The sequence below is a fragment of the Ostrinia nubilalis genome, chromosome 30, assembly GCF_963855985.1.
Source record: "Ostrinia nubilalis chromosome 30, ilOstNubi1.1, whole genome shotgun sequence".
Taxonomy (NCBI): Eukaryota; Metazoa; Arthropoda; class Insecta; order Lepidoptera; family Crambidae; genus Ostrinia; species Ostrinia nubilalis.
This window is the reverse complement of record NC_087117.1, coordinates 7,153,134-7,174,638: the sequence shown is the minus strand read 5'-3', so window position 1 is coordinate 7,174,638 and position 21,505 is coordinate 7,153,134. Positions and strand designations below refer to the sequence as shown.

At 42.8% G+C, this 21,505-nt stretch overlaps 1 protein-coding gene across 1 annotated transcript in view; it reads left to right on the top strand.

Annotated features, from left to right (window-relative positions):
* The first annotated feature begins 16,051 nt into the window (after positions 1-16,051).
* Positions 16,052-21,505, top strand: part of LOC135085960 (spectrin beta chain, non-erythrocytic 1) — a 176,269-nt gene continuing 170,815 nt past the window's right edge. Inside the window, exon 1 of the mRNA XM_063980744.1 lies at positions 16,052-16,139. The gene's annotated coding sequence lies outside the window, so the exon portion shown is untranslated. The remainder of the gene's footprint in view (positions 16,140-21,505) is intronic.

Here is a 21,505-nt window from a genome sequence, read left to right as displayed (position 1 = left end):
ACACAGTCGAACTCCTCCGTCTTTCTTTGTCACGAGGACTACGTTTGCAGCCCACGGAGAATCACACTCCTCGATCACGTCAGCATCCAGCAACTTCTGCAGTTCCTTCTCTAGTATGGCCTTCTTACCGGGTGACAATCTGTAAGGCGGTGACGCGATGGGCTCCTGGTGCGCGTCGATCTTCAGACGATGCGTGGCGTACTCCGTAGGAGGACCCTCCTTCGCGAAGCGATCAGCGTTTTGAACTAGGAAGGCGTTCATCTGCGTCCTCTGATCTGCTGACAGCTGCGTCCCTTCGTCGCTCCTGAGCACTAAACTTGCTACGTCTACTTTCATCAGGTCCGTATTTGTAGAGGTAGGTGACTCAAACCTGGTGATGAACGGGTACCACCGATGAGGGTCATCATTGAAGGACCAGCTGCTCTGCGGAAGATCCAGCAGGATACTGGCCCTAGTGATGAAATCTCTACCTAACAATGTCCTGGTCTGTGCATCCTGTAGCACCATAAACGTGGTAGGTATCACGCGGTTATTCAGGGTAACGTCGACATCACCCTCGAGGATGGTATGTACCTGCTGCGATCCATCAGCAAGTCCAATGGTACGAACAGCTTGCCTAAATTCAGTACCAGCTTCCAGTAATAAATTATAGAGTGCGGGGCTAGCGATTGAGTGGGTGGCCCCCGTGTCAAGAATAGCCAACCCGGTTCGTTTCACAACCTGAATTTCAACAATGGGCCTCGGATCTTCGCTATCGGTGACATTAGCGGTACAAAAATCCGGTTTCCCGCTCGAACTGGGTACGGTTTTACAGTTGTCGCACTTCGACCTCACCACTCCCAGCTGACCGCATCCGTAGCAACGTAGGGGGGTATTACTATCACGTGAATTTTGTGAACTATCACCGCCTTTGTTTGCTTTATTACGGCAGTCGTCAATAGAATGTCCGAATAATTTACAATAAGCACACCTAGGTCGGATACGTTTTTTCCCTTCACTATCACTGTGTTTTGAATTTAAATCACGCGGGTTATCGGATGTAAATGTATTACTCGAATTAAAACCAGAATTATCGCGAAGTTTAACAGAGTTAGGGGGGTCATTCGTGGCGCGCGATGGGTTAACGCTCGGGCCCGCGTTCGACGAGCGGCATCGCGCACTCGAAGGGTTAATAGGGCTCGCGCTATTATTAGTATTGAGAGAACTTACCTCTGCCAGCGACTCCTCTACCAACCTGACCTTGCTGATAAGTTGCTCCAGCCCGTCCACAGTATCGCGAGACACACGTTTCCTAATCTTACGGTCCAATAATCCGTATACGATGTCTATTTTCATATCTTCCGGCACTGTGTACGGTAATTTCATTATTAGCGCGCGCACTTTACAAATAAAAACATCGGCTCGGTCACTACTTTGATCACACGCGAAAATGTCCCGTAGTATCTTGTAGCCGGGTCGTGGCACGCCGTACATCCCTCGAAGCCGTTGTAGGGCTTCGGTCCAAGATGACACCGACGCCTTCACGCCCTGCCACCACACGGCGGCGTCGCCGGCCAACAGCATAGGTAGTCCCCGCAGGGCGTGCTCGTCGCTGACGTTCGTGCACTCCCGGAACACCTCGATGGCATCGATGAAGGCTTCTAACTCGTCGGCATTTTTAGACGTTCCATCGAAACGCGCCGTGCACTTTGAGAAATTGCCGGGGCGCTGTGTGTGGCCTGGAGTGTCGGGGCGTGGTGATGAAGTACACGGATGACCTCTGTTACTTGACAGGATGCTGTCGATGAGTACGCGGCTCGCTTCCATTTGGCTCCGAGTGATGCTGGAGACCAAGTTTTGCAGCATTTCCTCTGACATTGTAACATTCGGCGAGGACACCACCGTCCTGTCCATTTCGTGGTCGGTGTTGTGGTCCGTGTCGGAGTCCGACCCCTCGTTCTTCGCGGTTCTCGCGACGTTCCTTTTTGGCGGCATGATGTAAATCTCTCCCAAGCAAGTGTGTTCGAAGGCTTTCGCAGTTTGTAGGTACTTGTGCCGGTGATCGTGCCCCGCGAGTTGGGCGTCACTGTAAAGTTAGTTCTTTGGTACTCGGGGTCGTGAAATGATAGTCCAAGGCACGATTCAAAGGCACAGAAACGTATATTGTCTTCCACACAAACGAAATATAACATCAATACACTTGAAATCAGTAGCAAACAATGATTTTACGGTCTAAACATAAAGAGATTTGCGCGCGCGTCGCGGCCATGGGCGGACTGGCGTTAAGCACGAGTCTAGAAGTTTCGACGACGATCGTTGGCGAAGAGCGCCGACAGAGCGCGCGAGCCCCGCGTGTTTTTAAAACGAACGCCCGCCAAACTTGAGTGCGAGCATTAACCCTATCGCCGCGTTATAAGTGTTATAATGGTTAATTCGGTTTTTATCACTTGAACAGCGCCATCTAGTTTCAATTACTTTTGTATAATATTAGGTAAGATAGAATAGACAGTCTTCCATTGACTTGGCCCACTTTTAGCTTGGTCCACGGGCCATGTCATCATCATCATCTCAGCCACAGGACGTCCACTGAACATAGGCCTCCCCCAATGCTTTTCATGCTGCCCGGTTGGTTGTGGCCTGCGTTCAGCGCCTTCCTGCTACCTTTTTTGATGTCGTCGGTTCACCTTGCGGGTGGACGTCCCACTCTGCGTTTTCCGGTACGCGGCCTCCACTCCAGAACCTTGCTGCCCCATCGGCCGTCAGTTCTGCGTACTATGTGCCCTGCCCATTGCCACTTCAGCTTGCTAATCCGTCGGGCTATGTCAGTTATGTTTTTCGTGTGATGTCGGGCTATGCTCGGTGTTTCTTTACGAGATCGAATCAGAAATGAGGAGATCCGTAAATGAACTAAAGTCGGGTCATGTCGCTAGTTTGAATTTTTTGAATAGGTTTTCTTCCTCTAAGAGATTAGAGTATTTTTTTATGGATTTGGTGTTCCATTTAGTATAATAAAACATTGAAGGTGGGCCAAGTTACTGGAAGACTCCTGACAAATGGACGAAAGACTTGTTTCACTTAAGAGTAGGTAAGTATGTGTTGTAGGAGTCTACATGCAACTGCCTGCATATTATTTTCCCATTTGTTACACACATTAGTTTCGTCTGGTGTTTAAATGTTGTTTTCTGCTAGAAACAAGCCAAAGTCAAAAAGTTATTCTGTTTAATTTTCACTCGTACCGAATTAGTTATTTTAAAATCTAGCTCTCACAACTCACAGCGACACATATATGAAAGGACATTTTCGTTTTAGCTGAAAGACGTCCACTGCTGGACAAAGGCCTCCTCCAAGGATTTCCATAAAGACCGGTCCTGCGCCGCCCGCATCCAGGCACCTCCCGCGACATTCTTCAGTATTTTACATAAAACGGACACCAAAACACAATTTCTATTACATTTTCTCAACATCTGCGACCTTGCTCTCGTTGCTTCTTATCAGATGTTTGAATAGCAAGGAGCAAACAGCTAGCCAAGACATGCCAAGGTGACTATAGTTGACGTTTATTAGTTTGATTTGACAACAAACAACGCTTCATACTGGACGAGAAAATAGCACATAAATGATCACTTTTTTCTAAAAAATTGCACTTAAGACAATATTAGGCTAATAATTCCACCAGCCTTCCATCGCTGGGGAACCAGACGCAGGTTAGCGTACCATCCCTACATTGTCGACATTCCACCAGCTCGCACTAAGCGTTTCGATGACTCTTTTTTAATGCACACAGCTAGGGACTGGAATTCGCTGCTGCTGTCTTTCCCGAATGCTATAATCCGGGCCTCTTCAAATGGAGAGTGAATAGGCACTTACAGGGCAGATGTGTAGCATCCTAGACTGCATCTCACTTAACATCAGGTGCGATTGCGGTCAAATACCTGCTTTGTTCTGCACAAAAAAATCATAAGAGTTAGTGTTTGATTAATTTGCTAGCTGTAGTGACGTAGCTAGGTGATAAAGTCATAAAAGTTGTTTATATTTGCAAATAAACTTCTAAAAAGCGCTTTTACACCTCCGAGTATTTCTTTTAACCCTACCACTGCTTCGGGATAATAAATGGGCCAGTGCTGAGAAGAAGCAGTGCAAGAAACGTAGTCACCGCACCGAGAACTCTTACTATGAATCTACATAAGTAATTAAAAGTAGTATAGTTCGACCCAATAACCTTATTTTTAGAGTCGGTAAAACTTAATGAGCATACACTGTTAATATCTCTATTCACTTCCATGCAAAGTTAATAAATTATTGTTTCCTTGTTTTAAAACGCGATTAATAGAGTTACAATTCGCAGATTTGTTTTCCTGGTTCAACTGTTATTAATAATTTTATGGATATTTTATTTTAAGGAAATAATTGTATCGGAATTATGAATTTCCGCTTTTAGTCCTATGAGCGGGACGTTGAATAATCTGAAAATACCGCTTTATCATCCATTGCATTTATTTAATTTATAATAACTTGTTTGCAAAATTACTTTAAACAACATGGAATTTGAGGTTAGACAATTATTAATTGCTCACATATTGGCAAACATCTCATTCAAAATCGACTCTATATTCAAATCGTTAAGAGCTAATTCGCATCGAATGCAGAATTTGCCGCCCATGACGTAAGCGTCCCGCGGTTTTTTGTTTCTTATTTCAAATGTGAGTTCGTTTTGTTCTGTTGGCGGTTTCTTCTTTTTTATTGCACGAGAAACAGGGCCGCCTGCCATGTGTTTTTATGTCGCGTGTAGTTTTCGGCACGGATCATTAAGCTGTACGTACAGCCTATAGGTTTTATATTGCACGCGGCTGCCCAAGGAGTCTTTAATCTTATATTTAGCTGACTTCAAGAAAAGGAGGAAGTTCTCAACTGTTTTTTTATTTATTAATTTTTCTTCGCTTCTTGGATATTTAGGAGCCCCTGGCACTAGTCTTTCTTAGATAAGGTTTACTGACATTAACATACTTCTAACAACTGCTGAAATCTAATCAAAAATCTGTTCATATCTTCTGCGATTAATCCATGATAACAGAAACTCAAAGGGCTTTGCGTGATAGTAAAATTGTTTATGTAATTTATTTAGTTACAAAATGTAGTAGGTAATAAGTGGTAGGTTAATAAATAATTTGTATTTGATATCGTTGACAATCCCAAATAATCCGAATTCTGAAGAAATGCAAGGAATTCCCCGGTTTTTTTATAGTGACATTTAACCCGTTCACCGCCTTTTTATATAATAATTTGTGAAAACTTTTTCAAATTGCCTCCATCTAATAAAAAAATAAAATATTGTTAATCAATTAATTGATTATGGTAACCATTTTGATTCATTTTTTTTTTCGTACTTTTTAGATGTCAACTTTGATAGAGAGTGACAGAGCACTCAACATATCGAAGTTATTTTAAATATTTTTTTTTTCTCTTTTGTGACAAATGCGTTGTAGTTAAACGTTAATGTGAGGGTTAGTGTGCCAATAATATTTATTCAATCAATTATGTCGTTGCCAAGGAATCTCAGTAAAGGTCACAGCACAGTACAGCTAATATCTGTTCAGCTTCCTGTATGACGGCATGGGGAGTTAGTCACGATGACCGTTGCAGAGGTACCTAGGTGTACGTCATCGTTGCTCAACCGATAGATAGTCCGGTTAGTTAGTTCTTGTCCGCGGTTTCGCTTGGGTCGGACCTAGTATACTTTACTTACTATAGTAGTTTATGCCCGCGGTTTCGTTTAGGTCGGATGTAGAAAGATGCTAAAACTATCGCACCGCGAAAACGAGTTTTTATCTAAAATCGCTCGTAAAATGAACTGCATTGTTTTAACTCAAAAATTGTTTTGCGACTTTTTTTTTAGTGACTGAACTTTTCTGTTAAACGATTTATTGTTTTCCATTATTATTTTGTATACACAAAATATGGATTTTCAAATTCCTCAATTGCAAAATTCTTGAAGTAAGATAGTAACGTGAACGTGACTAACTGCGCAAAAATATATTATCCTATTTCCTGTCCCTTATCTTTGCACCAAAATTCTGTAGGTACTTGTTCCGTATTTGTATGAAATAGTGACTTTTCATCCTTCGTTCCATTGTCTTTTATCGTGTCACATAATAATCGATATTCAATATTATTCGAGTTATCGTTTGCTAGTTTTGCTACTGAACATTAATAAGCCACGATTATGCCCATTCAAGGTTTGTCTATCCTAATTTCTCAGAAACAATTTCTGCCTACTCATCTTCTATTCAAACATGAATATTAACATGAATAGTTAATTCTTATCAAGAAGATAAGTAATCATCATTTCAGCCATAGGACGTCCACTGCTGAGCATAGGCCTCCCCCAATGACTTCCATAATGGCAGGTTGGTAAGGGCCTGCATCGGCTGCATCCAGCGCCTTCCTTCTTTTTTTATAAGATCGTCGGTCCACCTTGTGGGTGGACGTTGCGCTTTCCCGTACGTGGCTTCCACTCCAAAACTTTGCTGCCCCATCGACCGTCAGTACTGCGCCCATTGCCACTTCAGCTTGCTAATAGAAGATGAGTGTTCAAGTCAAAAATCTCATTTCAGAAACGGGGCCTAATCTAAGACGATATACACATTAGAATATTGGAAAGCTTAGAACCATTACTTGGATGAGAAATATAAATAGAGTAGGTGGTCGTATTGAACTTGAACTTCAGCTGTGCACACAGGCTGTCTCCCTCGCACAGCAGAACTCTTAATTTACAGGTGGCACGGTAATACGGTTGACTAATCCATTTGTTATGTGATTCAGTTACAGCTGACACTGTTTGCGGTAGTGAAAATAAAAGTTTATTATTAGTCGAATATCAACATTTAGTAGTAGGCCAGGCCCCCCACTAGGTGGACCGACGATCCTTTAAAGGTCGCGGGAAGACCTTTGTCCAGCAGTGGACGGCATTAGGCTGAAGCGAACGAACATTTAAAACATTCCATAACATCTAAGAAATAAAAATAATTCACACGCAAATCGAAGAAAGTAACAAAAAGAAAGTTTATAATAATTTAAAAACAATGATATTGGCAAAGGAGCAAGCCGCGTGATCCATTAAAAAATAGAAAAAAAAAGAAACAATTCTTAAAGTATGGCATTAAGTTCGCCTTTTTGTACGGAACATTGTTGTGTGTGCAATAAAGTCTTTAAATAAATAAATAAATAAATTCTCTTCATTTTAGTTTTTCGCGCGAGAACTTAGTTACTTTATTTTTTACAGGAAAACCAAAGCCCTCACATGCTTTTATATATTTGTTCGTTCGTTCGTTTCACCTGCATCCAGGCTCTTCCTGCGCTTCTTCTTCTTTTATAGATTATTATAACCAAAATAATTGGAATAAGTATTTATACAGCCTAATGTTCCAATAAGATGACATCCTGCAATGTTTTTTCTCCCTCACCAGACGGAGGCAGCGGCATGCCGCGCATAAATCCTATCCTATAAACAGCGACGGGTGGCGCGCACGTGTTTCGGAACACATGTGCTGCGTAGAGGGTTAACGTTCGAAATTTGAAATTTGGGCTCCGTATGTAGGAAATTTGAGTTAAGAATGTGATTCATATTGAATCCCTAGTTTTAGGATGATATCATAATTTATTTTATAACATCTTAACCTCTCATCTGGCACGTGTTCGCGCGCGTTAAGTAAATTTTAAATAAGTAAATCCCATCAAAAACAATACTTGTCAAAAAAACCAAGTCTCGCAACTCAGTTGTTCTACGGTAAAAAGTTGTGAGATCCATGTAATACCAAGTCCAGGCCAGGAAATCTTTAACGTTTTACATAAATTATTGACTTGGCCATCGCACTAAATAATTTAATTTACACGTGTTTTCATTAGAGATGGGTTATACTAGGTAAATTTGATACTAGGTGCACCTATTCCAAGTATTTATTAATACTTGATCCAAATACCTATTCCACCTAGTACGTAGTAATTTACCATACTTGACGCGACTAGTGCGGACTAATCCACGTATTATGACTTTAAAATACAATTTTCTTTGAAAAGATACAACCGTAGTATTAATAATGCAATTTGAAATTGAATAATAATGTTTTTGCTGGCTGTTGATTTATTGATATCCTCCCTTCATACTTCAACAGGCTATTCCTATCTCACACCTGCCTGCGCTCAAATTTGTTTGTCAGACAGAGACGGAGTGAATCTCTACGTTCGCACATAAGCTTAGCGAGAAATACGCGGTGCGCGTAATACACGAGTACGGATTATGCAATAATAACCTTTATTACTTTGATGGTAGGGTCGGAAATCGTGTAATTTAAAAAATACTAGGTGGACGACTACGGATTATGCAATAATAACCTCTATTACTTTGATGGTAGGGTCGGAAATCGTGTAATTTAAAAAATACTAGGTGGATCAAGTATTTTAAAAATTGGAATAGGTGCCACTTAGTACTGTAAAATACCTAGTGTGTGGATCTGTTCTAGTAAATACGTCTCATCTCTAGTTTTCATGCGATGGCCAAGTCAATATATTTATGTAAAACGTTAAAGATTTCCTGGCCTGGACTTGGTATTACATGGATCTCACAACTTTTTACCGTAGAACAACTGAGTTGCGAGACTTGGTTTTTTTGACAAGTATTGTTTTTGATGGGATCTCATTTCTTTTTGTATTTTGTAGACAGCAGTTATGTATCTAGAAAACTGGACCGAAATTGAATAATTTTACTCGACTTGGCGGTTGCACTACCGTGCCCCCAAATCTCATTTCTTTTTGTATTTTGTAGACAGCAGTTATGTATCTAGAAAACTGGACCGAAATTGAAAAATTTTACTCGACTTGGCGGTTGCACTACCGTGCCCCCAAATATTTTAGTTTTTCCTTGATTCATACACCAAACACTACTTATATTCCAAATTTGAAGCTTCTAGGTCTGCTAGAAGTGCCTTAGAGTTTTGATGATCGGTGAGTCAGTGAGTCAGTGAGTGACAAAATTAAGTAACTTTGACCCGTTATAATTCTTAAACTACTGGTTCAAATTGAATGAAATTTGAAATATACCGTGTCTTTACAATGCCTGCATAGCTAATGAAAATTCAGCCTTCTAGTTTTATCCACAACGAAGTTACAGGCAGTCGAAAATGGCCTGAATTGCTTCGAGAAAAGGATGGTACGGCCGTGCCGCTTTTTTGCTCGACTTGGTGGGGGCACTGCCGTGCCCCCAGAACATTACCCGCCAGACGACTTAAGATTTCATAAATTAAATATTTATTTTATCCATTCGGCTGTCGTGGCTTCTGGGTTATTTAAGTATGTCAAAAACCAAAAATGTCTACATACCGCATCCAACAATGGTACCGCTACGGGAAACCAGAATAATCATCCGATCTACATACAATAATGTCTGTCTGCGAATTTACTTCTAAGAACCACTAAATAGACTGACATTAATGACCTTGGGTTGGTATCATCATCATAATTAAGTTTACGAATGATTTATTAAACTATGGGTTATTAGCTGTGCGTGAAATTTCTTACAAGTGGATATCTGAGTAGGGCTTCAGAAGATCATTACAAGACCAAAACCTTTTAACGCATTTTCTGTGTAGCTAGGATATCCATTTTCATATTTTTGGCAGTTGCGATGTCCTCATCAACTTTTCTTGCAATACGGGACTATTCCCACCTCTCGTTCCCACCGCTGCAACTCCTGTGTAGCCACCTGTAGCTTATAAGAATAATTTTCAATACGATACCAATTCTTCAACATTTTTTAGTTTTAAACGCGAAAACGGAACAAACAGACAAACTGTTGCTATTGCATTATTTATTAATATACAAAAATGGGACTATTCTCACATCTCGTTCCCGCCGCTGCAACTCCTGTGTAGCCAGGATCTACAGCTTGACCGCCAATAACCCAACCAGTGAAGGTCAAGTTTGTCCCGGGGGAAAGTTAAACTATCATTATCATAAGTGCCACTTGTGGTCTAAACTGAATAAATTTTTTTTGATTTGATTTGATTTGATTAGACAAATTGTCATTATCAATAATGTACAGGTGACATTTTCACGTCAATCTAAACATTATAGGATCTTATGCAGTTGTGATAGGGAGTATTTTGCAATAAAAATGTACAGGTTGATGTGCTGTATTATAGATTGATATTTCACACGTCACAGCCAACCAGCTACGACGGATTTCTCAATCCCGGCGATAATACTGTTCCGTTCTACAAAGTATGACTTTCTCCAGCGTAATAAAGCGGAAAGAACTTTCGATGGAAATATTTGATAATAATTATAATTTATAAAAAGTGCTGCAAAAATAATTCAATAATAACATAAATTAAAAAAAAAAAGAAATAAAAATGTTATTTTAACGTAAAATTCTCATGTTCTAAATTAAACGATAAATCAACCTAATAAAATATCGGCATATTTTAAGTTTCAGAAAAATATTTTGTATCTTGATAATAGCAGTAGGTGGCAACTTTATAGAACTATCAAAATATGTATTATAACAATTATTATCTTGTATTTTTCAGTAGTCTTCCGGGTCGATAATCTTGATCAAGATATTAATAAATATCAAAGATAAAAATAACAAATGTAACGGCCCTCCAAACACTAGTATTGTATTATCTGTGCTCTGACGCTCGGATTCGCATTTGGCGGGCTTGAGTTTCGCGGGTTCGCGCGCTCACCCGGCGCGCTCTTTTCAACGGCCGCCGCGCTTTGTGGTCCGCGAAACTCGACCTTATTGACCAGTCGCGCCCATCGCCTCGACGCGTGCGAACGAGCTATCGTTTTTATGTTTATTAATGTAACTCCGCCATTACAATTGCGCCCAACGAGTGGCCTCGCGTTCTAAGTTCGAGAACGTTCGAGAGAAACCACAAGTACCGCGACCCCAGTGAGTCGTGTTGATTGAAAATTGTGTTGAAGTGAGAAAATGCCACCGAAGACACGCCGAGGCACGGCCAAAGATAGCCAAGAAGAGGAAAGATATTATTCCAGCGATGACGAAAACGACGACGCGACTGTGAACGCGGGGCCCGGCGCCGCCATACCCGCCCGCGAAGCTTCGGCGACGACGCCGACTACTACCAGCCGCAACGACGTCATCGGGATCACAGAGGACCAGTTGGCGAGACTGATCACCAATGTCATCAGAGGTTTACCGACTCCGACCCCGGCCGGCGACCTACACGGGCCGCCGCCGGCGACTCCGACCCAAGTTACCGACCCCGCGGCAGCGACCGCGACCGCGCCGCAAGGCGGCAACTTCACACGGTGCACCGCACGCTTCGACGGTGCCACCCGGAGCGCCGAGGTACTGGAGGCGTTCATCGAGAACATCGTCGTGTACAAAGAGTGCGCCGCAGTGAGTGACGAACACGCGCTGCGCGGCCTCGCCATGTTGCTGACCGGAGACGCCGCCGTGTGGTGGCAGGGCGTACGGACCACCGTGACGACCTGGGACGACGCGATACGCCGGCTACGCTTCATGTACGGCGCCCCTCGTCCCGCCTACCGCGTGTTCCGGGACATTTTCGCCTCGGAACAAGGCGAAGAAAACGCCGATTCGTTTATATCGCGAGTGCGCGCTAATCTCTCGAGATTACCATACAAACTGGATGACGAAGTGCAAGTTGACATCGTGTACGGCCTACTTAATAATGACATTAAAAAATTAGTGCCGCGTAACAATATTGTTAACCTTGATAGTTTACTCGCGCAGGCGAGGTGTGTTGAAGATATTTCGCGTGAATCCAATACCACGATACATGTTAACCCATCCCGTGCTCAGTCTAGTTATGTTGACAACAATCATAATAGCACGGCCTCTTCTAGTACGAACACAGCGAAATCTATACGTAATCGTCCACGTTGTAATGTCTGTAAGCGTTTTGGGCACGTCACCGATGAATGTAGATCAAAACCTACACCTACTAAAGCGAATGTTTCACCACCTGTTCCTATTAACCGACCGGCAGGTAAGTTGTATTGTTATGGATGCGGTCAGGAAGGTACAGTGCGCTCTAAATGTACCACTTGTGCGAATAAAAGTGCGAGTGTGAGTAGGGAAAGTAACAAAGTTGACTTTCAGAATGTTATTGTTGACAACACGCGCGCCGCGCGCCCACTGGTTAACATCACGGTGGCCGGCCGCGCGGGTGTCGCGATGCTGGATACCGGTGCTACTCACTCCGTGGCTAGCCCTGGACTGTACGCGATCCTTCTGGAGAATGGTGTTAAGTTTCACGCCGCACGTCACACAGTAGGACTCGCCGATGGAACCTCGCAGGTACGAGATGTTTTGATTTGTAATACCGCCGTTGTGCTGGCTGGACGCAGCATACCTACCACTTTCTACGTGATACTTGGGGCTGAGAATCGTACCCTCCTCGGTCATGATTTTATAGTGCGCGCTGACGTCATGTTAGATATACCACAACGTAGCTGGAGTTTTTCCGATTTACCTGAACAGAAGTTTTCTTTTGTAGATACTTACGACCTGCTGACACCAGCGCCCCCGCCGACCGCCGACGCCGCAGAGCTGATGCGCCTCGATGCCGCGGCCCTGACGCTGAGAGATGACGAGGGTTGTAAGCTGTCACCTGTTCAGCGAAGACAATTGAACGAGCTGCTAGCGCGCCGCGCCGACCGGTTCGCCGAGGTTGGCCCACCTACCAGCTACGCTACGCACCGGATCCGGGTCGATGAGAGGCAGGAACCTATCGCCTCACCGCCCTACCGCTTGTCACAAGGCAAGAAGGAGATCCTGGAAGAAGAGCTTCAGAAGATGCTGCAGGCTGATATTATTGAAGAGTGTGAGTCCCCCTGGGCTTCGAACGTGGTTCTTGTCAACAAGAAAGATGGTGGAGTACGCTTGTGCGTAGATTACCGCAAGCTGAACGCCGTGACAGAACCCGACCGGTACCCGCTGCCCAGGATTGAGGACGTTCTTCATGCAGCCAAGACCACCAGCTTCATGACAACGCTAGATCTTCAATCTGGCTATTTTCAAGTGGCCGTCGCTGATGAGAGCCGTGACGTCACCGCCTTCGTTACGCCGTCCGGTACCTACCGTTTCAAGAGGATGCCGATGGGACTTCGCAACTCTGGCGCCACGTTCCAGCGACTGATCGACAGATTCAAAACGAACCTGTTCGTTAACGGAGATAATGCTGAGCCAAAGGACAGAGGAGGAGGCACCGCTGCTCTGCAGAAAAGGAGGCCTGTAAACGTCCTAGCGTATCTCGACGATATAATTATATTATCAGAATCGTTCCTTGGACACCTAGAAGACCTTGAAGCAGTACTCGACAGGTTAGAGAAGTTCAACTTGCGCGTAAACAGGAAGAAAAGCTGCTTCGCCCGAGACTCTGTCAAGTTCCTGGGCCATATCATCGTGCCCGGAGGCCTACGGGCCGACCCGGAGAAGACATCAGCGATCGCAGACATGCCTGCCCCGAAGAATGAAAGACAGCTGAAGGGTTTCCTGGCCACATCCAGCTGGTTCCGGCGGTTTATACCAGGCTACGCTGCTGTTGCTAAGCCGCTGACCGACCTCCTCAAGAAGAACAGCACCTGGGTGTGGAACGAAGAACAGCAAGCTGCATTCAACAAGATAAAGGAGCTCCTCGTCACCGCGCCGATACTGCGCCAGGCGGACGAGACGAAGCCTTTTACCCTGAGGACGGATAGCAGCGGATACTGCCTCGGAGCCGCTCTGATGCAGGGGGAGGGCCCCGACGAGAGGCCCGTAGAATACGCCAGCCGTCTCCTAGGACCTGCAGAACGAAACTACACGACCACCGAGCGAGAAGCCCTTGCCGTCGTCTGGGCGGTGACCAAATTTAGAGGCTACATCGAGGGATCGGAAGTCGTCGTGAAGACCGACCATCAACCCCTGCGCTGGTTGATGAGCTTAAAATCACCCAGCGGCCGCCTGGCGAGGTGGGCGCTGACGCTCCAGGCGTATAACTTGCAGATCCAGTATACGCCCGGGAAGGTTAACGTCATAGCCGACGCACTGAGCCGCCCCGCCTGTTGCGAAGAAAACCCAGGTGGATGCGAAGTATGCTTGGTGACCGTCGACGTACCGCACAGGACACCAGCTGACGTGCGTGAAAACCAGCTGAAGGACCCCGAGCTGAAGAAGATAATCGAAGACCTGGAAGAGATCGACGATCCATTCAGGGGGAGGAACTGGTCGAACCGAGGATACCTGATATCCGACGGTATACTGTATAGATGCTTACCTGAGTCTGACGATGAAGATTGCACGTGTCTCGTAGTTCCACAACACGAGAGAGAGCAGATACTCGCCGAGTTACACGACGCTCCAACCGCAGGACACTTTGGCGTCGATCGCACTCTACAACGCATCCGGAGCCGTTACTTCTGGCCAGGCATGAGAGCCTTTGTTACCGAGTACATCAAACGGTGCGTTGCATGTCAGCGTTACAAGGCAGACAACAGGAAGCCGGCCGGACTACTCCAGACCCCTGCTTCAACCCGGAGATTTGAAGTCGTCTCTGTGGATTTATTCGGACCCTTACCGAAGACCGCGAAGGGAAACCGCTGGATTTTGATAATTGAAGATGTTTGCAGCCGTTGGGTTGAGCTCTTTGCCCTGGAGAGCGCCACTAGCGCCGAGTGTGCCGAGGTCCTCGTCGCAGAAGTGTTCCTGAGGTACGGAGTTCCCCGACGGATGATCAGCGACAACGGAGTGCAGTTCGTCGGTGAAGTAATGCAGCAGGCTTGTCACGTGATGGGTATCAAACAGTCGCTGACGCCGCTGTACCACCCGGAAGCGAACCCCGTTGAACGAAAGAACCGCGACCTGAAGCCCCAACTGGCGATACTCGTAGGGAAGGACCACGCATCGTGGGATGCCCACCTCGCTGCCATCAGGTTCGCGATGAATTCCGCTGTAACGGCGAGTACTGGACATTCACCAGCTTACCTCACCTTCGGGAGAGAGCTGCGAGCCCCGTCTGACGCGGTGGCTGATATGAAGGCCATCGCGGAGAGCGACAACTTCGTGGCGAGCATCACACCCTACCTGCGGAAGCTGTCCACCGCGCTGCTGGAGGCCCACGACGTGCACGAGCGCGCGCAGGCCACCCAGAAGGCGTGCGCAGACGAAGGTAGGCGCGCAGCCCCGGATTATAAGGTGAGTGACCTTGTTTTGTTAAAGACCCAAGGGCCCAACGACGCCGCACCTGGCCAGACCGCCAAGTTCATACCCCGCAGGGATGGACCCTATCGCATTCGCGAGGTTGTTAGTCCTACGACTTACCTGCTGGAGGGGATTAGGAACAGCGAACTTATAGGTCGCTATCACGCATCCAACCTAAGCCCATTCATCGGTGACGTAGAGGCCCCTGTTAGGGAGAAGCGTAGGCGCGGACGCCCACGCAGGTATAGTCCTAGTCCGAACGCGAGGACGCTGTGTTCGAACTAGAGGGGGAGTATGTAACGGCCCTCCAAACACTAGTATTGTATTATCTGTGCTCTGACGCTCGGATTCGCATTTGGCGGGCTTGAGTTTCGCGGGTTCGCGCGCTCACCCGGCGCGCTCTTTTCAACGGCCGCCGCGCTTTGTGGTCCGCGAAACTCGACCTTATTGACCAGTCGCGCCCATCGCCTCGACGCGTGCGAACGAGCTATCGTTTTTATGTTTATTAATGTAACTCCGCCATTACACAAATTAATTTAATGAACACTGTCAAAAAATAATTTAATTTTTTTAATAAAAATCTATTTACATTTATAAATAAAATTTAAAATTATTTCTATAATGTAATAAATCGGTCAAAAAATAAACTCATTCATAGGAACGCTGTCTATTAAAAAAAAACTGCCCTTAAATAAAGATTACAATCATCAGGATGTTCACAAAAAATAAAATAAAAATTCAAAATTGGAACTTCCGTTTTCGCACGCATTCCACTTAACCCTAAAACCGCCGGCTCATTATCTGTGCAATGACGGAAACGGCGCGTAAGCCACCAGTCCGCGAATGACGACCGCCACGCGTTAACGTTGTTGCTGGCATTTTACAAAAAAAGTGAACTCCCGCGTTTCGAAGTGAATTTAAAATTGGAAGCAGTGTTTGTGTTTTTAATTTTTAATTTTATTTTTAATCACGTGTTTGGGTTTTGATATTTTGGTGTTATTGTGATATTATTATAGGGGTTGTGAGTGAAAAATGTGATGCTCATGATAGTCGGATGTTGTGGGGCAGCCGTGTGTGACGGATGCACATGCCGCGGCTTTCCCCGCGATGTAAATTCAACTCTCTCGGATGGAATCGCTACTTTTTGATATTTTTAAATCTTCCTTCATTAACCCTAAACTGTTCAATCTTTATTGATTGACAACTAATATTCTCACATTCATCACCGAAGAAAACGTTATCCAACGTTGTAACATGTCAATTATTACCGGCTGTAACATATTTTTAACAAGAGTTAATTGTCTTTTAATACCTAGTTTTAATTACGAAAATTCACACGTTAAACTAAAAACCGTTTGACAAACCTAAGATTTTGAACTACGGAGTCTATTAAAATTAAAATTCATTCATAATTATTTTAAACCCTTCAATGAATAAAATTCTCATGGATTACCTCGTTCGTACCTAACCTTGTCATCTAAGATTTGATAGCGAGATACTGTAATGACGTCGTCGTGATAACATATCACATTCCTACTCGAAACCTTGCGTTGTTCGCGTGCAAGCGATAATCTATTAATTTGACTTCGAATGCACCGGCCCATGACAAATGGTTGAACGTAGAGGATTGTGTAAACCCAAGTGGTATAATCATAGATATTTAATTATTATGAAATTTTCATTCACTTGAAGCCAGGTGAAGGTGGCGACTATTGTGGTGAACTCACTTGTAACACAAGCATATTTTGTTTACCACGAAGGGTTAACAAGATTCTTTAAAAAAGTATTGATATTCAACATGAAATTTTTGAACTTGCTTATAGGTCAAACCTTGGATTGTGCCTTGGACTTTATCAGTTAAAACAATCAACAATCTTTAGAAAAATACCTATTACCTCACTGTTAACCTTTTAACTGCTTAACAACTGTCATAAAGTTGCAAAAAAACAAATCAATTCAATAAGCAAATCGCTAGTTTTTAGCTTAAGGCAATAGTTAGACAGGAAAACCGTTGGCGATTAGATCATCACGAAATCTTAATTGGTCGGTGAAGAATGTACAATAATTATAATTAAACTTCACAGTTAAAGTGACGCAATCCAAAATATATGCTCATAAAATGCTGGTCTTCAATCCAATTCAATTAACTATCCCAATCGTGGAAATAATCGAATGCGTCATTCTGAAATTAACGGACAAGAATCTATTTATTACAACATAATCAGCTCATAAGTGGTCTAAAACTAGGTAATTATTGCACCTAATCAAAAACAAGTCGTTGAAAATCTGGATCAATTGTTTTGAGCACTTGCAGCAATTACTGAAGATTATTTCATTGCACAAAAATGTTCATATGTCTCTGTTAATTTTACATGCGACTCATGGGACATGATGTCCCAAAAGTCAACGAGAAGCCGGCGCCGTAGGGTGGACATGGTCATGACTAATTTTAGGAAAAATAAATAAAGTTTTTGTCTCTACGGCGCCAGCTAATCGTTGAATTTTGGGATACTTTGTATAGTTAGATAAATTCGTGGAATTTGAAGAATCTAGCTGAAGCGATTGAAACAGTGATTAAGTTATAACTAGTTTCGCTCGAAGTCACGTACAAACCAATACTAAAACCTGAGATGATTCAGACATGAATAAAGCATGATGATGATGAATGACGTTCTGTGTAAATTGAGATACTAATACAAAGTTTTATTTGCGGAACAAAAACGGTTTTTATGTCTAAAAGCTTCACAAAATGGCAAAATACTTGCGCAAAATTTGTTTGAATGTTGAACACATAACCTATTAGCAGTAGGAAAGATCTTTTATACTTTACAGTGTACTGATCGGAAGTCAAAGGATTCTCTATCTATTGGTGATTTAACATTTTGATTGAATATAAGCATTGTAGGAAGTTGCTACTTAAGTATTATCATTGATTTCAATTTAGAACCTAACCTAGGTACCTAAGACCAAACAGTCATTTAGAAAAAAATACTTTTCAAATATTCTCAATTAAATAACTATAATCACTTTATGTAGGTATAATTCTGTAAATCCCTGAAAAAAAGGTTGACAATAGTGAGAGTAACTGAGTTTCTTGCGCTGCTTCTTCTCAGCACGGCCCATTTATTGTCCCGAAGCAGTGGTAGGGTTAATACTGGGACGTGTAAAAGTGCTTTTTAAAAGCCTACTTTCATAAATAAATGTTTTTTTTTTTCTACTTAACCTAGTGATAATCGCAGCGTAAATAGAATAAAATAATCATCATGACGAAGTAAAAGTATATCACATAATTGCTTCAATAACAATAAGACCGTGGTCATGAAATGGAACGTATAATTCCATTCCGCTTTTGAAATGTTGAATCTATTAGTGTAATGAAAACAATATAAAAACATTAACAGGTTTTGTTGGATGTCTCAACATATTGTTTTTCAAGAAGAATGCATTGTATTTTGTTAAGTTTAGTCTTTAAATTGACAATATTGTAAATGTTAACACAAATGTTAGCTTTCTATGAGAAGAGACGCGTCTCTACTAGAGTAGTGACAGTTGACTTTTCTATGACGCGTTTCTGTCAGCATCTCTACTATAGTACCTACTTTGACAGTAACAGACAAATGACAGACGCTCGTAATCTGAAAAGGCGGTAAAATCTCGATACAAAGCCAAAACATCAAGCTCATGCTTGACTGGATATCAATAAATAGTCTGAAAATAACTAATAATGGCTCAAACTGCCCTCCAAATTATATACGTAATTTGGAGGCCAGTTTAATCCATTGTATATTAGATGAGCCATATGAAACAAGTAAGATGGTGTCAAAAACTGATGTAGAACTTTTTGGTTTACTACAGTTATTACAGCCGTGTGGTGACGGCAGAGTAGAATACATTTGTCAAAGCCGTGTGGTGACGGCAGAGTAGAATACATTTGTCACCAACCCCTACTCTTCCCGCGGGTGTCGTAAGAGGCGACTTAGGGACTACACATCAAACAGAGAATGGGCAGCAGCGCTCTCTGAAAAACATCAATCTTTTAAACTGCGATCTCCAACCCGCCTGCCTAGCGTGGAGATTATGGCAAAACCCTCCACTATAGTGGAGGAGGCTCATAGTCCAGCAGTGGACTGTAAAGGGCTGTTGATGATGATGATACAGTTATTACAACCCACAAAATGAGAGAACTCACTTGTATTACATCTGAAGCAGAATGTGCACTTCGCATAATGAGCTTTCGACTCAAAATTAGATTTTTGCAAAATGTGCATTTCACAAAATTTCGAGTCGAGTGCGAGTCTCATTTTGCGAAGTGCACATTCTTCGTCAGACCCATCTGAAGTTTTTCAGGCAAATAATACTCAGTAATGTTGGGCTCGGCAGTAAGTCATCGTGACAAATGACCTGTGAATGTTATCTGTGACAGACGTTAGAGGTCACGGTCGCCGCTGTGAACGTCCGTGACTCGCGTTTGGGAGACAAATTATTACGCGCAGCACATCAGGTTAAATGTTCATGGCAAAATAACACCTATTACAACAATAAAAATATAAATTACTAGCTTTCCGCCCGCGGCTTCGCCCGCGTGGAATTTTGTCTGTCACAGAAAAACTTTATCGCGCGCGTCCCTGTTTCAAAAACCGGGATACAAACTATCCTATGTTCTTTCCCGGGACTCAAACTATCTCTATGCCAAATTTCATCAAAATCGGTTGCGAGGTTTAAGCGGGAAAGCGTAACAGACAGACAGACAGACAGAGTTACTTTCGCATTTATAATATTAGTTGGGATACTAACAATAGTGACGGAGTTTCTTGCGCTGCTTCTTCTCGGCCTATTTATTGTCCCGAAGCAGTGGTAGGGTTAATATTGGGACGTGTAAAAATGCTGTTTAAAAAAGCCTACTTGCAAAAATAACATGAATTTTAATATAATGTAAATTGTAAACAAGATTTTGTCAAGTGTTAAAGCTAGATGATGTACCGTCTTCTGTGCGCGAATTTTGAACAAGCAAGGAACATGATTATGTATGCGTATGTCCAAATTATTATTATGTCAGTCATTCAACATAGAAAAGTAAACCGGTTATGTAAATATGGCACAGAAAGCGTTCTCAAAGAATCTCCAAATATTGGCAAAAACATCGTCTGAGTGACAGTCGAACCCAACAAGTATTTATTTATGGCATTTAATCATGTAAAATTCATTAATAACTAAACCTAAAAAGCGAACAAAAAAGACACTTAACATACAAAAACTAAAGAAATATCCCAACCGATGTCAATCATTAAATAAGAAAAAAAATGTCAGGCGGTTAAAGGGTTAATAAAAACAAAAATCGTCAAAGGAGTTTTAATAATACTGCCTAAAAACTTAGAATTATCTCAAAAACACGTGGATACATGTATCATGCATTATCTGTACGCGAATCGGGCACAAAAAATGAAGCCATATTTTTTTCATTAATGCTAAACAGGACGCCGAAATTCAAATTCGGAACGGCTTATCAACGTTTGTAACGGCCTACGGGGTTATTACGTAATCGTTTTTGCGATAGCAACTGTTGCTGTCAAACTTGAAACTCCTTAGAAATATTATAGGGATAGAAGCTATACCTAGCGGAATAGAGCATCAAAGGACTGAGCGAGCGAAAAAATAGAGAGAGATGCGTGATTTCGTCGTCTCACGATTTGCAACTATATGACAGTTCTTTAGCAAATTTGAGCTCTATGATTTATTCAAATTTTACGTGAATGAAATCATGCATATTTTATTTATTATAGAAGTACCTAGTGCTTCATAAACGTGGTGACTGGTTCAGTGATTATTATTGTACAAAACAGTGAAATAATCCTGACACTGACACACAAATGACATCCAATGTCATCCAAAATCGGTTTCGTTTGACAGCTCGTGGTTGTTTGCTCTATTATGATTCCGCTAGGTAATAACTTTATGGAAACTCCTTAGAAAAATGATAGAGATCAAAGCGTTTTTAGCTGGCTGGTTGCTTTGGCGTTACGTAATAAGGCGGCCAAACGTGATTCCTATATTTAAATTTTAACCATACACGGCGGTGGCCTTGAGTTAAAGCGCGGGGAGCCATTGTCAGCGGTTTTTTAGTCTGTGAAAAATTCCATTTGGGTTACTTCATTCATTGTGATAATGGTATATGGTTTCAGAAAAGATCAGGTTTCCTGTGTGTTTACAAATGGTTACAAAAATCTTTGTGTAGGAAACGACGAGGACTTAATATTGGCTATTATTTGACATTAAAATCCCCTTCCCCATGCACGTGTGTTT